The sequence below is a fragment of the Podarcis pityusensis genome, assembly GCF_964106645.2.
Source record: "Podarcis pityusensis genome assembly, chromosome: 8".
In the NCBI taxonomy this organism is placed as follows: domain Eukaryota; kingdom Metazoa; phylum Chordata; class Lepidosauria; order Squamata; family Lacertidae; genus Podarcis; species Podarcis pityusensis.
The window spans coordinates 16,474,304-16,494,700 of record NC_138033.1 but is presented as its reverse complement, the minus strand read 5'-3'; the positions used below and the strand labels follow the sequence as shown (position 1 = coordinate 16,494,700).

At 39.7% G+C, this 20,397-nt stretch overlaps 2 long non-coding RNA genes across 2 annotated transcripts; both read right to left on the bottom strand.

Annotated features, from left to right (window-relative positions):
- Positions 1-1,284: 1,284 nt before the first annotated feature.
- On the bottom strand, positions 1,285-6,120 carry LOC308483187. The gene is made up of 5 exons (XR_013989605.1): positions 6,082-6,120; positions 5,706-5,726; positions 4,259-4,285; positions 3,206-3,223; positions 1,285-1,350 (listed from the first exon to the last, which is right to left on the bottom strand). It is a non-coding gene; the product is annotated as an uncharacterized lncRNA (long non-coding RNA).
- A 1,370-nt stretch (positions 6,121-7,490) lies between these two features.
- LOC308483164 lies at positions 7,491-19,353 on the bottom strand. The gene is made up of 9 exons (XR_013989604.1): positions 19,306-19,353; positions 18,524-18,541; positions 17,992-18,009; positions 13,721-13,738; positions 12,424-12,444; positions 11,325-11,351; positions 9,172-9,198; positions 8,060-8,086; positions 7,491-7,666 (listed from the first exon to the last, which is right to left on the bottom strand). It is a non-coding gene; the product is annotated as an uncharacterized lncRNA (long non-coding RNA).
- Positions 19,354-20,397: the final 1,044 nt, after the last annotated feature.

The following is a 20,397-nucleotide window of genomic DNA, read 5'->3' as shown; positions in this document are numbered from 1 at the left end:
AGAGGATGCCTTTGCCCTAGGCGATCAGCTGCCCACCAAAAAAATATGAAATTAGAGCCGAGGATGTGGGGGTTCAAAAAAGCAATTTAAATTCCCGGGTGGGCCTAAAATTTAATTTATTAGCTAGTCTTTACTCAACAGCTAAATCATTCATCTCTGAAGTGCCTGAAATAGGAGACTTCAGCATTCAAAAGGCAGAATTTTACCATATTTTCATAAACTGCGTAATAAGATCCAAAGAGATACCAGAACCTCTAAGAAAAATGTGATCAAGCTTGTTGCTTTTGCACCAAACTTTCAATATATTCTTTCTGGAAATATAGACTGAATCTAACACACACAAGGATCGAACAGTACTATGAAGAGAAGAGATAACTCAACCAAACAAAGGTTCCTTCTGTAGCAAACTGATTAGAACTGCAGAACAGATTGTCATATACTTGCCTGGCTGGGATCATACTTTGAGGCAGAAAAGAACTCGCTCTCTCCCTCCCTCCCTCCCAGTTTCCCACTCCAGAGCATACAATAAATAAACAAAAGTTCCACAATACTCACATCCACTAAACCAGACACACCAAGACTCTAAATTGAACAACAAAATGAACTGATTAGCAAATGGCATTGTGGGAACTCCAGTCACAAGTATGCCACACAACATAGTCTTATCCTCAGTCAGAGATTTTCCCACTTCATGTGGGAAAATGAGAGTTTACAGGCAAACCATAGGAAACTAATTTACTCTCATGTGCCATACAGCTGCCTTCATTTTAGCCAATTTTATTTCCTGAGTTATTCCATACTTGCCTGAACCTCTAAGAAAAAATGTGATCAAACTTGTTGCTTTTGCACAAACTTTTCAATTTATTATTTCTGGAAATGTAGACTGAATCTAACACACACAGGGATCGTGTGGGAAAATGAGAATTTACAGACAAACTAAAGAATTTACCGGCAAACTAGGGTTAGAAGAGCAGATAAAGAAGAGCAGACCGTCCAACGTGCAAAGACAAAGTAACAGTGGAAAATGTGTAAAACAACAACAACAAAAAGTAACTTATGTAAAATTTGAAAATATTTTCATGGAATTGCTTGGACATTCTGCTATACTGGTTGCCAGCTAGTAGGATAATATAAGTTATTGATGAGGCTAAGTTTTATAATTCCTTGGTTTGGAATTCAAACTTCATTGAGTAATAATGCCTGGCTTTCACAAATGGAAAACATTATAGCGTAGTGAATTTTTCCCCCAGTGGGATCATCCTATGAGCAACAGAAGACTTTCTCCCTCCCACTACAAATCTTAGGGTATGAAGATTTCTCAATACTCACGCTAGTTGCTCCACCCAGAAGCTAAATTGAAAAGGAAATTCAACTTGTTAGTCTGTCATGTTCTCTTAACTGCTTAACATATGGAAATGTCATGTAACACATATTTAGGTCCTAAGGCAAGGGTTCCCCTATTCATCAAGGAAACATCAGAAGAGAAAGCAAAAGCGATCTGAACTGATTCAGTCTCATGTGCATCACAGCTGCCTCAGTATTAGTCATTTTTCTTTACAGAGCAATTCCATAACAAAGGAGAGGAGGCCGACCAAATTGCAAAGAGAAGGAAATAGTGGAGGTGGAGCATAATGCGGAAAATCTGAAAACCCTTTTTAGAAAAATCATTGGGGTGTTCATTTGGGTATACTATTTGCCAGCCAGATCCTGCTCCCATATGTTTCCTAAGAAACCTTCTGGATTTTCACTTCCACTACAACAATGTTCTGAACAGAAGGAAAAGTGGATGCCAAGAAGATCAGCTCCCCCAAGCAAATACAGAGAGTTCAGGCCCTGTACTGAGTGGACTTATTTGGGCTGGAGCACACAGGAAGACACGTGAATATCCATCACCAACTGTGGTGTGCTTGGTGAGCATGGGTGATAGGGTCTTCTTGGTGGCTGTGCTCAGGTTATGGAACTCAGTCATGGAAGAGTTCCATCTCTTGGACATCAGCTAAACACAACAAAATTTAAGTGTACATTTCACTACTAGATAAGTAATATTTCTCCCATGTCTGTCATTGCTGGCGGTTTGCAGGGGTGTTGCTTCGTATGCTTTCTTGGTTTCAATGACTACTCTTCTTACATTACTTCTAAGCCATCCTGAGGCACCTATTTTAGGATGGATCCCAAGTGCTTCAGTTAGATGTGGTTCACAGTTGCCATCACACAGGGGATGGCCAAATATGTCCCTTCTGGTTTCTCTCAGATCCTCATTTTCCCATCCTGAAGATCTGTTCTCCACATTTCCACAGTTTGTGATTTTTTTTTAAGCCCTCAAGAAAATCCTTTTGCATTTTGGTGCCTTTTTTCCTAATATAGAAGACTTATATGCACTTTTGCCTAATGTTCAAATTCTTGCAAATAATCTGTAATGTAATGCACTTTTTGTATGTGAATTTAACTAATAAATGCATTTTAATGCATATTTAGATAGATAGATAGATAGATTTATATTTTTACCCTGCCCCATCCATTCTTGTACACACTGCTTGCCTGGAGAGCCGCACTGCAACATTCAGAGAATGTTGAATTCAGAAGCGCTGATATGTTCCAGTTAGTACAGCATTTTGTTTCAGAAAGTGAGAAGTAGGCAAGTGGGCTTTAAAATGATAGCTGAATCTAATTTCTCCCTCATCTCTACAGCAGATTGGATTTTTTCTTCCCCTTGGCTTTCTTCATCATTTCCTGAAGGGCCCCTCCCCAATATTTAGGGCTAACACATTCGGTGAAATGTCTATCATCATTTGCCAAAAGGCTTAGGACAGAAGGCAAAGGAAAGGATACCAGACAGACCAACTAACAGGGACAAAAATATAGCAGAGGGACATAACATCGAAAAGGTCTCTTTTAGGAAATAACTAGATGTTTTCCAGCCTACATCAAAGATATATATTTTTTAATTGTGATTTCAGTTGCAGTATAAAAATTTCCCAAAGAGAAGGACAGGAGCCCCCGGCCCCCCAAAAAACACCTCCCCAAAGAACAGAATAATGAAGGAGCCCAGAATAAATTCTACCCACGCCTGGGCTATTTGATTTAGTTTCAGATTCCCAGAAGACATGAACCCGAATCAATCAGGATACGACCACATGACTAAATGTTAAAAAATAAATATTTATTTTTTTAAATTGAAAAGTCACGATGAGGATTGGATACTTACTGGAGATCTCTTCTTTCTCTGTCGTTGTTTTACAAAGGGAAACAATAGTGTTTTTTTAGTTTTTTGCTTTTTTGTTTTTCATATATTTTATCATCAAATATATTCAAAGAAAATACAGGAAAGATCAAATTGTTATTTATTTCTATTCACACCCCATTTCTGAGTATATTACAGGAGAAACACATTATACTTGTTTCTGTTCACATCTCTGTATCAGAAGTGACTCTCAACATACATGAGGGTTATGTTCCAGGGACAACGCATAAAGCCAAAAATTTGTATAATCAAAATACATTCTCCCTGCACCTCCAAACACTCTCCTAAGGTAGGGTTAACAAAGTTTCTACCCTCAAACGTCCGCCTCCTTATTTATTTACGTTTAGCCAAGTGAGTAAAGCTGAACGTGCATAAGTTAAGTTGTGAGTTACCAGTATGAGAAAGAAACTTGTGTTCCCATTGATGTGCACTTTGACCCCCGTGTACATTAAGATGCAACTGAAGTCCTCAATTCCCGCTAGAAATCCAGATTTCTCTCTCTCCTGGCTGTTCTGCAAGCTGCAGTTTCCGGAGGCAGCACTACCTGCTCACATTATGCTGAAAACTGTCTCATTGTTATCCATAATATATGCATGATTATCAATCTATCAAAAATATGTATCAAATAGCATATTTTTTTACTTTTACCAATAGGCAGCATTTCCTCATATTTTCATATGCTACATATTAAGATTCAAAGAAACACCTGAAACTCTGAGGGAAACTGAGTAACCCTGTTGCTTTAATACCAAACGCTTCAAGATAGTATTTCTGGAAATGTGGACCAAATCTAATACACACCATGAATCCAACACTACTACAGAAAGAAGAGATAATTTAGCTGCAAAGGGTTCCTTCTATAGTAGGCTGCTTAGAACAGAAGAATCGATTCCTTGTCATATTCTTCTCTGGCTGGGATCTCATATTCTGAGCGAGAGAAGAACTTCCTCCTTGCCTCCCTCCCACCTTCTCAATATAGACTATATAATAAATACACAAAAGTTCCACAATACTCACGCCCAGTACTTTGGACAAATCAAGACCCTAAATTGAAAAACAAATTGAACTTATTAGGCTTTCAGGTGCCCTACTTTACAGATGACAGTCTTTGAAAGTAGATAACTGAAAACAGACAGTCTTCAATAAAAATGTGTTCTCTTTTGATGGGATGCCTGGTCCAAGTCCAGGTCTTTCCCAAAAATCCTTGTGTATTTTCCCTTCCAGGACAATAGTTTTTTGAAACAAATTAAAAGAGGATGCCACGGAAATCAGTTTCACAAAGCAAAAGGACAGGAACAGAATCCAATCTGTGGTTACACAGTAAGACAATTTGAGACCCTGGACTGACTGGTCTTATGGGGGCACTGGGGCAGGAAGACATCTGAATCTCAGGAGGAAACTCACTTTGATCTTCAGAAAAGGCCTGGCTCTGGTTTGCATCACTAACTGTGTTGTTGTTGGTGAGTGTGCAAGGAAGGGCCTTTGGTGGTTATGCCCAGTCTTTGTTTCAACGTACATTTCAGGAAGAGATAAGTTACTATGTCTTCCACGTTTCTCATTGCTGCTGTAGTTTTGGGGTTTTGTTTCATATGCTTCCTTTCCTTCACGGATTCTTGCTTTTATTACGGCTGTTAGCAATACTAAGGGACCTTTTCCAGGAAGGATATGTGAGATATGAACATTTTAATACAACTCAAATTACATGGGCTTCAAGAGACAGAGCACTAGGAGAATTCAGATACTCCAATTATTCGTGTGGCATTCACACCCCAATGTTCCCAAAAGCTTTACACCAACAGGAAACCCAAGACATGTCATATGACGTGACAATATACAGTACAGTAGATCTGCATGTCCCGTGGGCGTCATGTTTCGGGGGTTTACGTACAAAGGCAAAACCATGCAAAGTGAGGAAGGCCCCATGGAACCATTCGCTCAAGGCCTGCTACTACCTTGCCAGACTCTGGGAAGGTTGTGCGAGGCCTCTGGAAGGCTGTGGGAGGCTCCGGAGAGATATAAAGGGATGTCAATCCAAGTCCAGTTACATATTACACTATCTTGGAGACACCTACAATAAGACATCCCAGCTTTGATTTCCTTCATGTCAGCAATGAATGTAGGGAAGCAGCAAATGATAATCAAATGCTCTTCACAAATGCCTACCTTTAAAAAAGGGCAATCATATTAACTCTGTCTGTTCTTCCCTGGCTTGGATCATATTTTGAAAAAGAGAAGAAGTAAATGGAAATAACAAGTTGAACTTCCTATGTTTTTGTGCTAAATTTTATAATTCTCTGCCTGGGTATCAAAACTTGGCTGCCTGTAACAAATGGCAAACATTATAGCCCAATGAGTTCTTCCCTTGCTGGGATCATCCTCTGACCACCTCCTTCCTTCCCTTCCTGCTTTCCATTTTCACATTACATACAATATAATAATCATTCAAAGGTTTCACAATACTCACGCTCAATAAACTTTGCACATTCTACAGTGAAAAACAAATAAAACTTGTTAGGCTTTCATGTTGTTTGCGCCCCTTATAATCTGCAACACTTGACACAGCACAGTTGTTTATTCTGAACAACCATCAGTACACAGTCCACTATATAAAAGTGTCCTTTGAGAGAATATGTGGCCAAAGTCCAGTTTAAGGATACAGGGCACAGCAGATTATATCTAAAATATAATCGTTCAAAATTCCTGCCTTTGGAAAGGCAAGGCATTTTAGCTCTGTGAATTCTTCCCTGGCTGAGGTTATATTGTGACAGAGAATAACTTTTCCTTTCTTCCTCATCTCCACTTTCCCACTAAAAAGAAAACAAAAAAATCTCAATACTCACTGCCAAGGCTCCAGTCGCATCAGCACGCTAAATTGAAAAGCAGATTGAACTGATTAGCAAATGGTATGGGAGATCCAGTCACAGATATGGCACGTAACACATATTTGGGTCAATACATATCAAGTACTAACAAGAATTCTTTCAAAGCGTTAATTCTATCATGCAACAGCAAGCTATAACTCAGCTTTGGAACACATTTTTAAAAGAAAAGCCTGACTAGCTTTTCAGATATCTTTTACAGGAAAAACTTTTTAAAGAAATTCCTAAAGTAACTGCTATTATAGTTTGAGGTCTTGTTTATTCTGTTATATTTTACTCCAAGAAGACCCATTTATCCTAAATAGAACCCCATAAGGTGGAGATGTATGTAATATATATATATATATATATATATATATATATATATATATATATGATCCCATTGAGATCCCAAGATGAAAGTTTGCAAGCAGCTCTTAGAAATATTAAATAAATACATTTTTGTAAATTTATAATCATAATAATTTTTAATCACTTTTTAAAATTTTAGAATTTGTAAATTAAATTAAACTCTAAAGTAAGTACATCATACAACATATCATATTAAAAACCATGGCGTTCTGAAGAGATTGGTGTTTTTAGTTTTGATATATCTGAATTCTGGGTTGAGCTTTTAAGGTGTTTGTGTAGTTTGGCAAGGCCAAAAAATAATAGTGAGGTTGGAGCATACAAGGAAAATCTGAAAATATTTTCATGATATTGCTTGGAAGTTCGGCTATACTGTTGCCAGCCAACTCCTGCTTGCAGAGCTTTCCTAAAAAGCCTCTCTTAAAAGCCCAGATTCTTCTTTTCAAGATAAAACTATTTTCTGAACAAAAGAGAAATCAGCGGCCCAAAACAAAGATATATAGACGGAGCCTAGGCTGCAGGGATTTAGAAAGGCATTTTTAGACCCTGGATGGACTTAGAATTGCATTTTGCAGGGGGAGGTTCAAACAAAACAGACCATATAGGTAATACACAAAGATTTCAAAATACTCACTTCCAGTGTCGAATGTACCTGAGGATCCTAAATTGAAAAGCAAATGGAATTACTTGGGCTTTTATGTACTCTTAACACTATGTCAGGTGCCCACCTATACAGAGAAAAGTCATCTACTTGGAAGGGTTGTCAGCTATTTAAAAGTGCTCTCTATATGAAGGGAGATTAATCAAAGTCCAGATACATATGAAACACTGCTTGGGGAGATCTACAATGAGACGCCCCAACTTTCATTTCCTTAATGGTAGCAATGAATGTAGGGGGGCAGCAAATGCTTTGACAAATGCCTAGCTTTAAGAAAGGGCAATCATATTAGCTCTGTTTGTTCATCCCTGAGTCAGATTCAATTTTTTTTTGGGGGGGGGGGGAGACCTACTCTTTTCTTCCCCGCCTTCCTCCCACTTTCCCATTATGGACTACGTAGACAAAACAATGGTTCACAATGCGATCATTCACTTTCACAACAGCACGCTAAATGGAAATAAATGGAACTTTCTCACTACAAACCATAGAATAACCATAGAAAGCTTTCACAATACTCACTTTCAACAATTGATCTACAACCTACAGAGAAAAGCAAATTGAACATATTAGGCTTTCATGTTCTTTGCACGACATATATTTTGCAATACTTGAGAGAGGACAATTGTTTATTCTGAAGAACCATCAGCACACAGTCCACTGTGTAAAAGTGTCCTTTGTTTGAGAGAATGTTTAGCCAAAAGTCCAGGATTTTAGCCCATTTCCTTCCTTGAATTATTCCATACCTTCTGGAAAAGAGGGCTGGCAAATAATATTAGTTGCCAGCCAAATGGCAAACATTATCGCCTAATGAGTTCTTCCACGGTTTGGGTCATCCACTGAGTCACAGAAGAGTTCCTCCTTCCTTCTCTCTCTTCCTCCCATTTTACTGCAACAAACCGTATCGTAAACACACTAAGCTTTCGCAATACTCACTTGCAGTTTGTCTGACAGACCAAGGCTCTAAATAGAAAAGCAAATTGAATTTATTAGATATTAGCGTCTGGCCAAAGTTCAGTATTTAAGGATACAGAAATGTAAAACATGAGACCTGCAGGGGGCAGCAGATTATATCTGAATGCCTAAAAGAATTCATTGCTTTAGGAAAGGACAAGCATTTTAGCTCTGTGAATTCTTCCCAGCATCAGGTTATATATTGTAACAGAGAATAACTTTTCCTCTCCCCACCCCCAACTCCCTTCCACTTTCCCACTACAAATCATATAGGAAACCCACTCAAGAATCACAATACATTCATGGCTGCATTCACATCAAGACCCTAAACTGAAAAGCAAATCGAACTGATTAGCAAATGGTGGGAGATCCGGTCCCAGGTATGCCACCTAACACATAGTTTCATCCTCAAGCAGGAATTCTACCATTTCATGTGGCAAAGAACAAAATATAAAGGCAAACCAACGGAAACTGATTCAGTCGCAGGTGTTGCACAGCTGCCTTCATTTTAGCCAATTTCCTTTTGTGAATAATTCCGTATCTTCCCAAAAGGAGGGTCCCTCTCTAACAGTCAGGCTGATATATTTGGTGTGGAATTCAGTCTCCTATTCACTAAGGTTAGAAGAGTAGACTGTCCAACTTGAAAAGACAAAGTAATAGTGGAGATGGGACATACATGGAAAATGTGGAAATAATTTTATGAACTTGCTTGAAAGTTCTGCTATACTAGTTGCCAGCCTGCTCCTGCTTGCAGACATTTCCTAAAGCCTTTATATTAAAAAAACAAAAACCCAAGATTCTTATTTCCAGTAGAACAATTTTCTGAATAGAAGATGATGCCAAGGAGATCCGCTACCCAAGACAAAGATATAGAGACTGAGCCCAGGCTGTGAGAGTGTAGAACTAAGGCAATTTTAGACCCTGGATGGGTTTGGCAAATAATATTAGTTGCCAGCCAAATGGCAAACATTATCGCCTAATGAGTTCTTCCATGCCTTGGATCCTCAGAAGAGTTCCTCCTTCCTTCCCTTTCTTTCTCCCATTTTACTACTACAAACCATATAGCAATCACACAAAGGTTTCACAATACTGACTTGCAACGTCTTTTGCAAATCAAGGTTCTAAATAGAAAAGGAAATTGAATTTATTAGACATTCATGTCTGGCCAAGGTCCAGGATTTAAGGAAAAGGGGTGTAAAAAAGGAGACCTGCAAGGGGCAGCAGATTATATCTGAATGCTTAAAAAATTACGGTAATTCCTGGCTTTGGAAATGGCAAGCATTTTAGCTCTGTGAATTCTTCCCTGGCTGAAATTATATATTGTGACAGAGAATAACTTTTCCTTTCCTCCCCATCTCCTTTCCACTTTCCTGCTATAAATCATATAGGAAACCCACTCAAGAATCACAACACATTCATGGCTGCATTCACATCAAGACCCTAAACTGAAAAGCAAATCAAACTGATTAGCAAATGGTATGGTGGGAGATCCAGTCCCAGGTATGCCACCTAACACATAGTTTCATCCTCAAGCAGGAATTCTACCATTTCCTGTGGCAAAGATCAGAATATAAAGGCAAACCAACAGAAACTGATTCAGTCTCACGTGTTGCACAGCTGCCTTCATTTTTGCCAATTTCCTTTCTTGAATTCTTCCATACCTTCTCGAAAGGAGGCTCCCTCTCTAACAGCCAGGCTGATATATTTGGTATGGAGTTCACTCTCCTACTCATTAAAGTTAGAAGAGCAGGTAAAGGAGAGCAGACTGTCCAACTTGCAAAGACAAAGTAATAGTGGAAATATTTGTATGACCTTTCTTGGAAATTCCTCCTTCCTTTCCTCCCTTCCTCTCATAATACTACTACAGACCATATAGTAATCACACAAAGGTTTCACGATACTCACTTTCAACTTGTCTCCTAAACCAAGGTTCTAAATAGAAAAGCAAATTGAATTTATTAGACAAGTTATTTGGACACCTTATAATTTGTGCTACTTTACAGAGGACAATTGTCTTTTCTGAGGAGCCATGAGTACACAGAACTCTATGTAAAGGTATCCTGGCCAAAGTCCAGTTTAAAGTTACAGAAATTGGAGAAGGGAGACTTGCAGGGGCCTCCTGTTTTGTTTCTCTTTCTAGTTCTTGCCCATATTGAGGATCATATCATAGCATGAAAGGATGCTATATTAATATTTGATGTTTCAAAGCCTACAGTGGAAAATGGCATGGTGGGAGATATAGACACTGAAATGGCACATGGCACATAGTTTCATCCTCAGGCAGGGATTCCCTCTTTTCCTGAGGGAAAGATCAGAATAAATAAGCAAACGGATCTAAAGGCAGTCTCACATGTCTTCATTTTAGCCAATCTCCTTTCCTGGGTAATTCCATACCTTCCTGAAAGGAAGGTCCCTCTCAAGTAACCAGGCTGATAGATTTGGTGTGGACTTCACTCTCCTTTTCCATTAAGGTTAGAAAAGCAGATGATGGAGAGTTGAGTGTCCAACGGGCAAAGACAAAGTATTAGTGGAGATGGGGCATAACATGGAAAATTTGAAAGTGCTTTCATGAAAGTGCCTGGAGGTTCAGCTATACTAGTTACCAGCTAGGTCCTGCTTACAGACCTTTCCTTTAAAAAACACCGTTATTAAAAACCCACAATTCTTATTTCCAGTACAACAATTTTCTGAAGAGAAGAGGATGCCTTTGCCCTAGGCGATCAGCTGCCCACCAAAAAAATATGAAATTAGAGCCGAGGATGTGGGGGTTCAAAAAAGCAATTTAAATTCCTGGGTGGGCCTAAAATTTAATTTATTAGCTAGTCTTTACTCAACAGCTAAATCATTCATCACTGAAGTGCCTGAAATAGGAGACTTCAGCATTCAAAAGGCAGAATTTTACCATATTTTCATAAACTGCGTAATAAGATCCAAAGAGATACCAGAACCTCTAAGAAAAATGTGATCAAGCTTGTTGCTTTTGCACCAAACTTTCAATATATTCTTTCTGGAAATATAGACTGAATCTAACACACACAAGGATCGAACAGTACTATGAAGAGAAGAGATAACTCAACCAAACAAAGGTTCCTTCTGTAGCAAACTGATTAGAACTGGAGAACAGATTGTCATATACTTGCCTGGCTGGGATCATACTTTGAGGCAGAAAAGAACTCGCTCTCTCCCTCCCTCCCAGTTTCCCACTCCAGAGCATACAATAAATAAACAAAAGTTCCACAATACTCACATCCACTAAACCAGACACACCAAGACTCTAAATTGAACAACAAAATGAACTGATTAGCAAATGGCATCGTGGGAGCTCCAGTCACAAGTATGCCACACAACATAGTCATATCCTCAGTCAGAGATTTTCCCACTTCATGTGGGAAAATGAGAGTTTACAGGCAAACCATAGGAAACTGATTTACTCTCACGTGCCGTACAGCTGCCTTCATTTTAGCCAATTTTATTTCCTGAGTTATTCCATACTTGCCTGAACCTCTAAGAAAAAATGTGATCAAACTTGTTGCTTTTGCACAAACTTTTCAATTTATTATTTCTGGAAATGTAGACTGAATCTAACACACACAGGGATCGAACACTACTATGAAGAGAAGAGATAACACAGCCAAACAAAGGTTCCTTCTATAGTAAACTGATTAGAACTGGAGAACAGATTGTTCGTCATTTTCTTCCCTGGCAGTGATATCATATTTTGAGGCAGAAAAGCCCTCCCTCCCAGTTTCCCACTCCAGATCATACAATAAGTACACAAAAGTGCCATAATACTCATGTCCACTACATCAGACAAACCAAGATTCTAAATTGAACAACAAATTGAGCTGATTAGCAAACTGCATGATGGGAGCTCCAGCCACCACGTAACACAGTTTTATCTTCAGGCAGGGATTCTCCCACTTCATGTGGGAAAATGAGAATTTACAGGCAAACTAAAGAATTTACAGGCAAACTAGGGTTAGAAGAGCAGATAAAGAAAAGCAGACCGTCCAACGTGCAAAGACAAAGTAATAGTGGAAAATGTGTAAAACAACAACAACAAAAAGTAACTTATGTAAAATTTGAAAATATTTTCATGGAATTGCTTGGACATTCTGCTATACTGGTTGCCAGCCAGTAGGATAATATAAGTTATTGATGAGGCTAAGTTTTATAATTCCTTGGTTTGGAATTCAAACTTCATTGAGTAATAATGCCTGGCTTTCACAAATGGAAAACATTATAGCGTAGTGAATTTTTCCCCCAGTGGGATCATCCTATGAGCAACAGAAGACCTTCTCCCTCCCACTACAAATCTTAGGGTATGAAGATTCCTCAATACTCACGCTAGTTGCTCCACCCAGAAGCTAAATTGAAAAGGAAATTCAACTTGTTAGTCTGTCATGTTCTCTTAACTGACTAACATATGGAAATGTCATGTAACACATATTTAGGTCCTAAGGCAAGGGTTCCCCTATTCATCAAGGAAACATCAGAAGAGAAAGCAAAAGCGATCTGAACTGATTCAGTCTCATGTGCATCACAGCTGCCTCAGTATTAGTCATTTTTCTTTACAGAGCAATTCCATAACAAAGGAGAGGAGGCCAACCAAATTGCAAAGAGAAGGAAATAGTGGAGGTAGAGCATAATGCGGAAAATCTGAAAACCCTTTTTAGAAAAATCATTGGGGTGTTCATTTGGGTATACTATTTGCCAGCCAGATCCTGCTCCCATATGTTTCCTAAGAAACCTTCTGGATTTTCACTTCCACTACAACAATGTTCTGAACAAAAGGAAAAGTGGATGCCAAGAAGATCAGCTCCCCCAAGCAAATACAGAGAGTTCAGGTCCTGTACTGAGTGGTCTTATTTGGGGTGGAGCACACAGGAAGACACGTGAATATCCATCACCAACTGTGGTGTGCTTGGTGAGCATGGGTGATAGGGTCTTCTTGGTGGCTGTGCTCAGGTTATGGAACTCAGTCATGGAAGAGTTCCATCTCTTGGACATCAGCTAACACAACAAAATTTAAGTGTACATTTCACTACTAGATAAGTGATATTTCTCCCATGTCTGTCATTGCTGGCGGTTTGCAGGGGTGTTGCTTCGTATGCTTTCTTGGTTTCAATGACTACTCTTCATACATTACGTCTAAGCCATCCTGAGGCACCTATTTTAGGATGGATCCCAAGTGCTTCAGTTAGATGTGGTTCACAGTTGCCATCAGACTGGGGATGGCCAAATATGTCCCTTCTGGTTTCTCTCAGATCCTCATTTTCCCAAAGGAGAGGATACCAGACAAACCAACTCACAGGGACAAAAGGATAGCAGAGGGACATAACATTTGAAAAGTCTCATTCAGGAAATAACTAGAATTTTTTTCTAGCCTCCATTCAAAATATTGATTTTCATTTCCAGTATAGAAATATCCCAAAGAGAAGGACAGGCTCCCAATGCCCCTTAACCCCCCCCCCCCATAACAGTATAATGACTGAGCCCAGAATAAATTCTACCGATTCAGGGGCTTTTTGTGTTAGTTTCAGATTTCCAGAATCAATCAGGAAACTACAACACAACTAAATGTTAAAAAATAAATAAATAAAAATTTCAATTGAAAAGTCACAATAAATACTGGATACTTACTGGAGATCTCTTCTTCCTCTGTTGTTATTTTACAAAGGGAAACAATAGTGGTTTTTTTAGTTTTTTGCTTTTTTGTTTTTCATATATTTTGTCATCAAATATATTCAAAGAAAATACAGAAAAGATCAAATTGTTATTTATTTCTATTCACATCCCGTTACTGAGTATATTACAGGAGAAACACATTATATTTGTTTCTGTTTCTGTTCAATCTCTATATCACAGTGGTACCTCTGGTTAAGAACTTAATTCGTTCTGGAGGTCCGTTCTTAACCTGAAACTGTTTTTAACCTGAAGTACCACTTTAGCTAATGGGGCCTCCCGCTGCCACTGCACGATTTCTGTTCTCATCCTGAAGCAAAGTTCTTAACCCGAGGTACTATTTCTGGGTTAGCGGAGTCTGTAACCTGAAGCGTCTGTAAACTGAAGCGTCTGTAACCCGAGGTACCACTGTACATTCAACTGTCAACATACATGAAGGTAATGTTCTAGGGACAACTCATAAAGCTAAAATCGTGTATAATCAAAACACATTCTCCCTGCACCTCCAAACACTCTCCCAAGGTGGGGTTGCCAAAGTCCCCCCCCCCCAAAAAAAAACCTCCACCCCTTATTTATTTACTTTTTGCCAAGTGAATAAAGCTGAATAGTGCGGCATTCCTAGATGGCAGAGGCTTCACTGGGGGAGGGAACTCAACCTTCAGAGCTTTTCCTGCTGGACCGTGGGGCCATAAGCCCCCATGGCCTATCAGGAACCAAATCCTAGCCTGCACCCTGCTTTGGCAACTGCAGTTCCTGGAGGTAGCAGTATCTGCTTACATTATACTGAAAAAGTCTCATTGTTATCCATAATACAGACACAATTATCAATCTATCAAAAATATGTATCAAATAGCATATCACTTCAATCATTTGTCTCTGAAGCACCAAGATTAAGAGCAAGGAAGTGGTCCCTGTTTTTTTTTTGGGGGGGGGGGGGGTTAGCTTTTCAAATCTCCCTAAAGTTAATGGATGTCCAAGAAAAGTAATACAATACTGACAGAAAGTCTAGGCAGGCCCTAAAATAGAAAACAGTGTGTTTTGTGAAAAAGCGTGTTCTCCTTCATGGAAAGCACGTGTTGCGGTGGGGGCCGCCAGGACACTCCAAAGTTGGGGGGCGGGCTAATTGATCGTTGGCCACTGATACGATTGGGGCTTCCCTTGTTGTTGGGATGAAGTTAATGTTGCCATTTTTTTATTGACAGCCAGAAATAGTAAAACTCCTTGCACGAGGCTAGGGCTTCCTCTTTTCGCCCGTGCATCAGATTGCCCGTCCCTCCCTCCCTAGAATAGGGTTGTTCGCTTTGACCTTGCTATGCCTGTCATGGGGTCGTCTGCTTTGGAGCAGGGGCCTGGTAGGAATTTTGTCCATCTGGCTGATTGGCTGGGGCCATTTGGTTTTTGCCTACTGCGTAGCAAATCGTCACAACTTGTAAGGTTCGTGGTTAGGCATTGGTTTATGGTTTGGTTGGTTGAGGGGCATGGATTGGCTGTGCCTGCCCCTCTAATGCTGCTGCTGCAAGGGATTCCGTTAAAGGAATTGGGGGCTAACTATTGCTTGTCCACTCTGTCAATAGGGCTCGGGCCATAGCAATGAGCTCCTGGTTGCATTTGGGGTGAGGGCAGGTTCCCTGTTCCACGTAACCCCCAAGTGTATTCCCCCATTCTGACTTTCGCATCGTGCGGAATGTCAATCTATCCCCCATGGTGGGGGCAGATAGTTGCAACCAATGCCTACGCAACCACTCACAAATTTGTATTTTAATAAAGTTGTGGCCAAAATTATGCCAAAAATCTTAAACAAAAACTTCTGTGTGATGTGTGAGTTATTGGGGTGGACCTGGGGACCTCGACACGCAACATCATTTGAGACAAAATAAGCAAATCTGGGCATGCTTCCCAACACTACTATATCTACAGATCTCCAGATTTAAGGGAAACAAAGCTCCTGAGAGCACATATGAATAGTTGAGCACAGTTAAATAACAACAGCCACTTCTGTGGGACACTGTTATGAACTAAGGGATACTTCTCGACTTCATGATCACAATTAATATACCGTATTTTTTCGTCTATAAGACGCCGCCTATCTTGGGGGCCTCAAAATTTAGAAAATAGGTGGAGATTGAGCTTTTGGGAAGGATTATTTGGGGGGGATGCCAAAAATCGTTCACCCCACAGAATGCAGCACACAACCCCTCGTATTGCTTACAATCTCCTCTTACGATCTCGGGCTCGCACCTAAAAACCATTCGCCCGTCCCCCCTTGGCACTACCCGTGTATAAGACAACCCTAAATTTTGAACCTCATTTTGGGGTCAAAAAAAGTTTGTCTTATACATGGAAAAATATGGCAACTTCTACAGTTTTGACTGGTTTGAATTTTGCAGCCATTGCTATTGATCTTTCCCCTCTTAGGATGCTAGTCCAGGGCCACCTACTAGTAAACCACTACTATGAGATAGAGAGGAGAAAGGAGTATGCAGAACTTTGAAGCCTATGTCAGACTTCCACCTGTGACCATACAGCCAGATGGTATCTGACATATCATTCAAACTGTCTTTAAAAACAACAAGTCGTCTGATCATGGTTTGCAGAGAATGGCTATGCCCATCCTCCTCTGTTGACCCCCGGTGACAATTAATAATGTTCCAATTAAAAGTAACTTGCAATACTCACGCCTAGTAAACCGCCCTCCTGAAATAAAAAGGAGGAAATCAATTTTTAGACAATCAACATCTCCTTTAAGCACTGTTACTTTAGTTTTAACGCCCTTTAATATCTTTGTGGGAGTATACAAAATCAGGCACACTTCTGGCATAAACATCTCTTTCCCAGAAATATTTGGGTTGTTTGTGCAGTGAATGGTCATAATAGGGAAAACGCAGCATTGGCATTCATAACCTACATCAGGTATCTTCAACCTTTTTTAGATCCAGGACTCACTAACTAGGTGATCAAAAATAAGATACCTAACAGGTTTTTGTTTTTGTTTTGATTTTGTATGATATTATATACCTTCACATAACACTTTTGTTTACGTATTTGTTTTTGCAAATTATAAGGGCCATGTCATGCAGCCAGTATGCCTTAACCATTTCAATCACACAGCAGTATTATGGCACAAATCTCATCAGCCAATATTGAGGGACACATCAATGAACTAATCTGCAAAATCTTGCAGGAAACACAAGCCCCCCCCCCCCCCCAGTGAAGGATGTTGTGGATCATTAAGGCATTACATAGAGGATTGCCAATACTCACATTTCCACCAAGAACGCTCTAAAGATGATAAAGAAATATGTTAGTCAATCGTATTATAGGAACACGATAAATATAGTGAACATTTTGATGATTTCACACAGACAAATGTGGACTTGCTGCCTGTTCTAAATAGGTCTCGCTTATGTCAAATTTCTTCAATAGAAGGCATCATTGACTGGCCGTCCTACTGACCTGGCAACTTCTACAGTTTTGACTGGTTTGAATTTTGCAGTCATTGCTATTGATCTTTCCCCTCTTAGGATGCTAGTCCAGGGCCACTTACTCCTTATGTTTAAAGCCACAGGCACATTTCATCTATCTTTGTGTGCCTGTGGGGGTGGGGGTGTTTTATCTGCCTACAAGGATTGTTGCCATGATACTGCTATGAGTATGCAAGGAGAAAGTAGGCTGTATCCCAGGTCCTTTATCTGCTGTAAACCTAGGCATCACTGTAACAGCATGCAGAACTGTGAAGCCTGATAGACCTACCAAATAACTCCTAGAGCTGTTGAATCTTGTTGGACCTGATGACAGAGCTTTGTAGCCAAGGAGTCTTGACGTTTCATTAGAACAGCATTTCTCAAAGCAACTTTGCAACTTCTACCATTGGGACTGCTTTGCATTTTGCAGCCATTACTACTCACCCATCACCTGTTATTATGCTACTGCAGGACAAACTACTCCTTCTGTTAAAGCCAAAATCACATTTAATGTCTCTCGCTCTCTCTGTTTGTGTGTGTTAAATACCTTCAGAGGTTGAAGGTATTTCTCTCTCTAATTAAAAGTAATATAAAATACTGACACTTAGTAAACCATTACTACGAACTAGAAAGGAGGAAATCAATATTTCCACTAAGGGACACTTCCATGATCTGATTGGCAAAATCTTGCAGGAAAGGCAAGGCCAACTCCCCCAGTGAAGGATGTTGTGGATCATTAAGGCATTACATAGGATTTTCAGTACTCACATTTCCACCAAGAAGGCCCTAAATAAGGTCTCTATCACAACTTATGAATAGTTGAACACATCAAAGTCTGTCTGGAGAGGCTAGATTTCTACTACTCACACGGCAAATACTTATCATCTACTTGAATGGAACCCTAGTATGGCTCGGTGGATCACTTCAGTTACATTAAGAAGCATCTAGGACCTGAGGGACACTGCTTAACGAAGTGACCAAATATAACAAACATAAATTTTTTGTTTGTTTGTTTTTATGCAAAGTAATAGGGCTTTACTGTCTGTTCTACATATGTCTCGCCTACATTGAATCTCTTCCCTATTTAGAAAGCATCATTGCCTGGATTTGAAACTCTTCAAATGGTGGCCTGTTGCTGGAGAGACAACAACAGAAGCCCCAGATGATGCAATCTGTTATTCTTTGTGGCCCTTTTGATACTTCATCTGGTGTAAACCTAGGCATCACTGTAACCTCCTCCCCTGTTGACCCCCGGTGACAATCAATGATGGTCCAATTAAAAGTAACATGCAATACTCACGCCTAGTAAACCAGCACCCTGAAATAAAAAGGAGGAAATCAATCAAAAAGGAGAAAAACAATCAACATCTCTTTTAAGCAATGTTTCCTTAGTTTTAATGCCCTTTAATACTTTTGTGGGAGTATAGAAAATCAGCCACACTTCTGGCATAAACATCTCTTTCCCAGAAGTTTTTTTGTTTTTTGTGCAGTGAATGGCCATAGTAGGGAAAACGCAGCATTGCCATTCACAACCTACATCAGGTATCTTCAACCTTTTTTTAGATCCAGGACTCACTAACTAGGTGATCAAAAATAAGATACCTAACAGGTTTTTGTTTTTGTTTTGATTTTGTATGCTATTATATACCTTCACACAACACTTTTGTTTACGTATTTGTTTTTGCAAATTATAAGGGCCATGTCATGCAGCCAGTATGCCTTAACCATTTCAATCACACAGCAGTATTATGGCACAAATCTCATCAGCCAATATTGAGGGACACATCAATGAACTAATCTGCAAAATCTTGCAGGAAACACAAGCCCCCCCCCCCCCCCAGTGAAGGATGTTGTGGATCATTAAGGCATTACATAGAGGATTGCCAATACTCACATTTCCACCAAGAACGCTCTAAAGATGATAAAGAAATATGTTAGTCAATCGTATTATAGGAACACGATAAATATAGTGAACATTTTGATGATTTCACACAGACAAATGTGGACTTGCTGCCTGTTCTAAATAGGTCTCGCTTATGTCAAATTTCTTCAATAGAAGGCATCATTGACTGGCCGTCCTACTGACCTGGCAACTTCTACAGTTTTGACTGGTTTGAATTTTGCAGTCATTGCTATTGATCTTTCCCCTCTTAGGATGCTAGTCCAGGGCCACCTACTCCTTATGTTTAAAGCCACAGGCACATTTCATCTATCTTTGTGTGCCTGTGGGGGTGGGGGTGTTTTATCTGCCTACAAGGATTGTTGCCATGATACTGCTATGAGTATGCAAGGAGAAAGTAGGCTGTATCCCAGGTCCTTTATCTGCTGTAAACCTAGGCATCACTGTAACAGCATGCAGAACTGTGAAGCCTGATAGACCTACCAAATAACTCCTAGAGCTGTTGAATCTTGTTGGACCTGATGACAGAGCTTTGTAGCCAAGGAGTCTTGACGTTTCATTAGAACAGCATTTCTCAAAGCAACTTTGCAACTTCTACCATTGGGACTGCTTTGCATTTTGCAGCCATTACTACTCACCCATCACCTGTTATTATGCTACTGCAGGACAAACTACTCCTTCTGTTAAAGCCAAAATCACATTTAATGTCTCTCGCTCTCTCTGTTTGTGTGTGTTAAATACCTTCAGAGGTTGAAGGTATTTCTCTCTCTAATTAAAAGTAATATAAAATACTGACACTTAGTAAACCATTACTACGAACTAGAAAGGAGGAAATCAATATTTCCACTAAGGGACACTTCCATGATCTGATTGGCAAAATCTTGCAGGAAAGGCAAGGCCAACTCCCCCAGTGAAGGATGTTGTGGATCATTAAGGCATTACATAGGATTTTCAGTACTCACATTTCCACCAAGAAGGCCCTAAATAAGGTCTCTATCACAACTTATGAATAGTTGAACACATCAAAGTCTGTCTGGAGAGGCTAGATTTCTACTACTCACACGGCAAATACTTATCATCTACTTGAATGGAACCCTAGTATGGCTCGGTGGATCACTTCAGTTACATTAAAAAGCATCTAGGACCTGAGGGACACTTCTTAACGAAGTGACCAAATATAACAAACATAAATTTTTGTTTGTTTGTTTTTATGCAAAGTAATAGGGCTTTACTGTCTGTTCTACATATGTCTCGCCTACATTGAATCTCTTCCC